Source organism: Ambystoma mexicanum, chromosome 5q (genome assembly GCF_040938575.1).
Source record: "Ambystoma mexicanum isolate Mex_15411 chromosome 5q, UKY_AmexF1_1, whole genome shotgun sequence".
Classification (NCBI taxonomy): domain Eukaryota; kingdom Metazoa; phylum Chordata; class Amphibia; order Caudata; family Ambystomatidae; genus Ambystoma; species Ambystoma mexicanum.
Window position 1 is genome coordinate 411629864 of NC_090933.1, and position 6320 is coordinate 411636183.

The 6320-nt window shown below is 40.4% G+C and overlaps 1 long non-coding RNA gene across 1 annotated transcript; it reads right to left on the bottom strand.

The window, feature by feature from the left end:
• Positions 1 to 913: 913 nt before the first annotated feature.
• Positions 914 to 1892, bottom strand: LOC138498587 (uncharacterized). The gene is made up of 3 exons (XR_011278767.1): positions 1769 to 1892; positions 1520 to 1611; positions 914 to 1320 (listed from the first exon to the last, which is right to left on the bottom strand). It is a non-coding gene; the product is annotated as an uncharacterized lncRNA (long non-coding RNA).
• Between the last annotated feature and the right edge of the window lie 4428 nt (positions 1893 to 6320).

The following is a 6320-nucleotide window of genomic DNA, read 5'->3' on the forward strand; positions in this document are numbered from 1 at the left end:
GTCAAAGGGTAAAGACAACAGACTCACCCCACAGTCCCCGAGCCTGAAAGTATGTCCAAATCAAAAATCAAAAATCAACCTCAGGCAAAGTTATAATTGGTAAAAGTACTTTGCTTATTTTCTTAATATATCCGTTTATGTTATGTTTAAAACACCAAAGTCACCAAAATACAATGGGATCAAAGAGGACTTGCCTCAACAGTCTCCCACTCAAAAACTCATTTAGCAATTTCGGGATCTTACCCTAAGCTAGCTATGATGTCCTCAGCAGATCCACTTGCTCGCTAATACAATTTAGCGCTGCCAATTGAGCTTTTTGCCGAGCCAGGAGTCCCTGTTCCTCGCACAGAGCACAGAAAACAGCCAAACAGCACCAGCCCTTCTGCCACCAAGGGTGTAAGCCGCAAGGGTGGCTTTTCAGCGAATTTCAAGTTCCTGGGCTAGTCACGTGACCGTGTCATATGGTCCTCAGCGGCTCCGCCTCCCAGAAAAACAGCAAGAGCCCAGTGCTCGCAGTGCTGTGTGGAGGGGGGGGGCTGACTGAGTTAAAACAGTATGTGGAGATAAAAGTACACCGTCTTGCAGCTCCGTCTGACTAGAGCATCAATTCCTTCAATTCATTCACTCAACTTGTTTTTATTTTGGCATATATTGCGCTTTTGCCAAAACGCTCAGTGCTGTTACTTGACAACAGGACAAAAGAACACTAGAATCCACACTGCTATAAAAATTATTACTTTAAGAAAACTTTTAGTAGTAATTTGGTTATTAAGTGTATCAAGCTGATATCACTAAAAAACAAATTTCTGGCTGTAGCAAACTCTGAAAACAGTCAAGATAACCTCTTGGTAAGAAAGAAGGTGATGTTTATTGCTTGTGTTTCAAAGAGCATAAAAACAGAGGAAACACAGTCTTGTGAATAGTTAAACAAATCTAAAGTAAGACAATAAAACAGAAAATCAAAAAGCATTAAGTTTAAGCAATCGCTTTGTTCATCACAATAAAGTGGTAGACAGAAAAATGAACAGTAAATAAATAAATGTCAACTCCAGGTATTGACTTGAATTCAATTAATACTCTGATTCTTGAGTTGATGAATTTTTCAATTTTTCAATTGATAAAGTTTTCCTATTATTTTAATTGACAGGTCTGCCTGCGTGTGATGTCATAACTCAGTTAAACGAAAAAACCAAAAAACAAAACAAAACTAATAAGACATCTTCTACACATTTCGGCAAAAGAGCCACCTGTCTGGCAAACAATTCTAGATAGGTATAGTTGCCTTCCTCAGGGCGAAAAAGAACACACAACAACTGGACCCTGTGGGGAAGCAGACAAAAAAACATAATAAATAGTGCGAAGAGAAAAAATAAATAAAACTCTTTAAAGGAAATAAGATATCCTTATTAATTAGTTCTACCAAGATTGCCTGCAGAGTAAGTTAAAAGCCAAAAAAAAAGGGAAAGGAGCTACGAGTTAAGACTGTAACTAGTTGAAAATGACCAGACGCAATGCTTACCGGCAACCGGGGCAAAGCATCTGGGCAGTAGGGTCAGGGGTGGCCTCATCAGAGCAGCATCATCACAGGGAAGTGCGGCGAAGAAACAAATTCTGTGAAAAGTAATTGAAGCATAATTGAGGCCCCTTCCATCATGAGTTGAAAGAAATAATTGTGCTGAAGGTACTGTGCACCTTAAAGGCGCTGTTTAGTTACTCTTGCGTGCAAGGAAAAAATGAAAAAATGAACAAATGATGAGCCCAAAACTACCTGGCAGTTTATGTTGCTTTTCATTGAAGGGAAGGGCCATTGGGTTGCCGATGCATGTGTCATTACTCAGCGAGCTGCAGAATGGATCCGTAGCTTGTTAGTTTTCATCTTCTAAATCCCACTTAGTCAGACCTATGGGTAAGATAAATGGATGCATGTGACTGGCCGCTAAACGGTACAATGACTAACTAAAGATAAATTAATTGGAGTGCTGGAGTCAAAATAGGTTTGTATTTGACAAAAGGGTTCTTAGGTGTTTAAAAAGATGGGCTGGCAAGACAGAATGCTCCACTTGTAAACAGAAAATGCATAATTCATTGTAAAATCAATGTATTTCCAGGCACCTATCTGAAATGTAGAAAAGTTGCTTTCAATTGTTAGATAGTGCCTGAAATTGCGGGCAGCAAGCTTAATGTTTTCACATTGGTAATAAAAACCATGTCTGAAAAGAATGAAAGACGAACGCATGCATTAAACGCCTTGAATTAAGCAGGATTCCGGGCAGCATAAGTTGAAAAATATAGTCGGAGAAAATGTATGGGTGCCAAAAACCGAAAAGAATTTTCTTAAAGGACCGTGCTTACCATGAGGTTATATAAACGCTGAGCAACAACCGACTCAGTTCAACTGCACGGGGAAGCTCCTACGCGTGTGCAGCGTATTGGAAGCATGGAGCTTCAGAGACAGAAAGGGAGGGTTGAAGATTTTAGAAACGCTTCCCATTGGTCAGCGTGATACGCGTGCTGTGATTTGCTGACAGCCGACGTGCCCCTTCACACTAGTGCTGTGATAGGCGGGCGTGCCAGGCCTCTCGTATGTGTGTTTATCGGAAGAGCTGGCCTTTTTTTAACTTTTTTCTTGTTTTCTTTTTTCTCTCGCGCGAGAGGCTGGAATGCGATGGCGCCGAAACCGAAATGCCTCGCTTTTTAGTGGATGTGGCGTCCAGTCAGAGAAAGAGAGCTTGAAAGTGCGCCATATGAAATACTGGGCAGGAAATGTAAATGAATGACACGAATTTCATATTAACGAAAGGGGAAAAGCGACCATGGCAGAATCAAATGCCCAAAAAACATTGGTAAGCAACGGAAAAGAGTGTGCGTGATATGGAAATAAGAACACAAAGTCTTTCTTTTTTGAAAAAAACGGACATCTAATACTGAAAAGCCCGCCTGAGGCCCATACATAGTGGTTATAATTTGAAAGGAAAGATTGTTAAAACATTTTTATAAGGCAAGAGTCAGAATGGAAGGCATGTGTTGACAAGTGGCAAACAAAGCGATGTGACAGCCTGCATGAAGTTGTTTGATTGAAAAAAGGTAAATGTGAGTAGACATAGATCAAGGAAGTTTTAATTTGATGGTGTACACAACCGCCCGGAGATCTACATGCCGAGACACAAAAGCAAAAAAGGGGGGAAAGGAATATTTATAATTTATAAGTAGTGAAAGTTACCTAGGATATAAGAATAAATTCCTCATTTAACCCATTAGTATGGGTAGCTAGACGGTAGATCCATCTTGCTTCCTTCTGTAACAAACAGCGAGACACATTTGTGGAGTTCTTTACCACATCTAAGATCCACCAAGAAATATCATTGGCGGAGTGGTGTAGTTCAATGTAATGATTTACAAGTGGTGCAGATTCCGTTCTGCACCTAATCCTGGAGCGGTGTTCAGAAATCCTAATGTGGACAGGGCAAGAAGTCTGCCCAACATATCGGAGTCCGCATGGGCACTCGATACAGTACACCACCTCTTTAGTTTTGCAATTTGTCAAGGCGGAGAGGGTCCAAAATTTTGTCCCAATCTTGAAGTTTTTTTTTTTTTGTGAATTGACATACCGAGCATGATCCACACGGAAAATGACCCACAGTTGTTCTTATGTCCCAAAGAACCATTCTGAGTGGGTCTTGCTTAAAGTTCGAATGTACTAACTTGTCACGAATGTTTTGGCCCTTTTTAAAGCAAACCTGGGCAGAGGTGCGTCAGGCAAACTTAGTTTAACAATTGGCCAGTATTTGGAGATTACTTACTTGATTTGGAAGGTTTGGGGTCCATGGGTTATTATGCACGTTATTTTGGCTGCCTCAGTGCCGGATGGTGCATCAGCTACTGTTTCAGGGGAAAGTAGAATGTCCCTATCAGTGAAGCATGCCCTCTTTTTGGCTTTATGAACCAGACGCTTTGGGTATCCTCTTTCGATCATTCGGGAGCTCAAGTTATCTGGTTGTTCATAAAAGTCGTTCAGGTTGGAACAGTTTCTTCGAATACAGAGAAACTGTCCGTAAGGTAAGTTGTCACGAAGGTGACGTGGATAATTGCTGGAATAGTGCAACAAAGTGTTGCGAGCACTTGTTTTACGGTATAGAGAGCATTTCAGTTTGCCTGATTTGTCTTTAATTAAAAGATCTAGGAAGGCAATTTGTTTTGTTCTGGATTCCATTGTGAATTTGATGTTGGTATCTATGTTATTCAACCAATTCAGAAAGAGTGCCAGATCTGACTCTGACCCGTTCCAGATGAAGATGATATCATCTATGTACCTCTTCCAATTGATTATGCGATCTCGGTAGGGATTGGCAATAGATGAAATGTGTTGTGATTCAAATTTGGACATAAAAAGTATTGCCAGTCTGGGGGCAAAAGCTGCCCCCATTGCTGTGCCCTTTGTTTGTAGATAAAATTGACCATTGAATTCAAAGTAGTTTTTGTTCAATGCAATGGTTATCAGTTCCAAAATGAAATTATGTGGGACTCGTTCCTGTGTGTCAAACTCTATGAGTAATTCTCGCATGCAGTCAATTGCTTGGTCTTGGGGAATACTAGTATACAGGGACTGAATGTCCATTGTAACTAGTCTTTGAGTCATTTGGTCAAAGTCATGATTCTCAAAAATCGTGATTGTATGGGTCGTATCTCTGAGGTATGTTTCAGTACGAATGCTGATGGGTTTTAAGAAGATATCAATAAATTTGCACAAAGGCTCAAGTATAGAGCCGCAACCTGAGACAATTGGTCTCCCAGGCGGTTTTTCCATATTTGTATGTATCTTTGGGAGTGCATACATAGTAGGTATGCGGCCTTGATTGGTAGTAAGAAATTTTGATTCTTTTTCTGTGATCCATTCACGGTCACAGGCATATTGTACTGCGCTGTCTATTTCAGACCTGATATCGCTTGTGGGATCTTTCCTAAGTTTTTTGTAACTAATTTGATCTCCCCCTCCTACTGTTTCTTTAAAGTTACTTGACAACAGTACAAAAAGAATGAAACTGGCATAAACCAAATTTAGTAGGGAGAAATAGATCAAATGTTCTTTAAGAATATAGCAAAAAGAAGAGAAGGAGGTAAATAGTCTGGTGTAAAAGGAGAGTTGGTTAGGGTTTTTTGTAGCCAAAAGAGTGAAGTCGAGACTGAGCACAGAGAGGGTGTGCTGGGGACGGTACGAAGGAACTGAAATTGTGATTGAAGAGTGCACACGGGCTGATCTAAAGAGATAAAATGATAAATTGGGGCAGGGCTGTGTAGACACTTATAAACAATTAATAGAAAATTGGAAAGGAGGTTATTCAAAAGACAAAGAATGGAGAGATGCAGGAGTAGCAGAGATTGAATCATATGCAGAAAGATGACCAAGGAGAAGACTCCAGGAATCAAAAATGTAGCAAAGCGGAGCATGCTGGCAGGTTGCAACACCAAGAAGAGCAGAATAGTAGCCAAGACTAAAAATCATAAAAGAAACAAGAAGCTTGGAAGCATAAAAAGATAAGTGATTGAGCCTTGTGAATGTTATTTAGATGAAAGAAGCAGGGTCTAGTGGTTTTGGCTATGTGGTAAGTAAAAGATAAGAATTGGATGAAACACGTCAACTCCAAGCAAAATCTGGGGAATTTGAGAAGGGGGGGTGGATGGAGGAGAAATGAAAAGTGAAAGCTGAGAAGATGGAGGAGGTGGCTGGAATGGACTTCAGTCTTAGATTCAGTTGTCTGACATCCAGGACCTATGTAGCTGATAGAAAAGCAGATAGAGTGGCATGAAGATAATCTGAAAAGAAGGACAAATAATGGAATATCTGTACATCAATGGCATATAAATGATAGATGAAAAGAAGAGATAATGCCTAAAAAAGGAATGGTGTACAGTGAAACAAAAGGGGGAAAGAACAGAAGCATGGGAAGCACCATCTGGAATGGCTAATATAGAGGAGGATTGACCAGACCAAGAGACCAGTATAGGTTCGGCTTGCAAGATGAAAATGGAGCCGCAGAAGAATAGAGTAGTCAACAGTATCAAAAGCCATAGACGGGCTAAAAAAGATGAGAAGAGGTATGTGTAGCATAGTGTACCAGTAAAGTCATAAAGTAAAGCAGTCTCCGAGTAATAAGGACAAAATACCGATTTGGTGAAGAGAAAGGAGTGGGTGGGAATTAATGTAAGGAAAAAGGTGGATATAGACCTCTTCCAGGACCTTGGTGGTAAAGAGGAGAAGAGAGAGGGTGGAAATGAGATAGCGGATGAGGGATCAAGCAAGACTAGGAATAGAAGAAATAAAT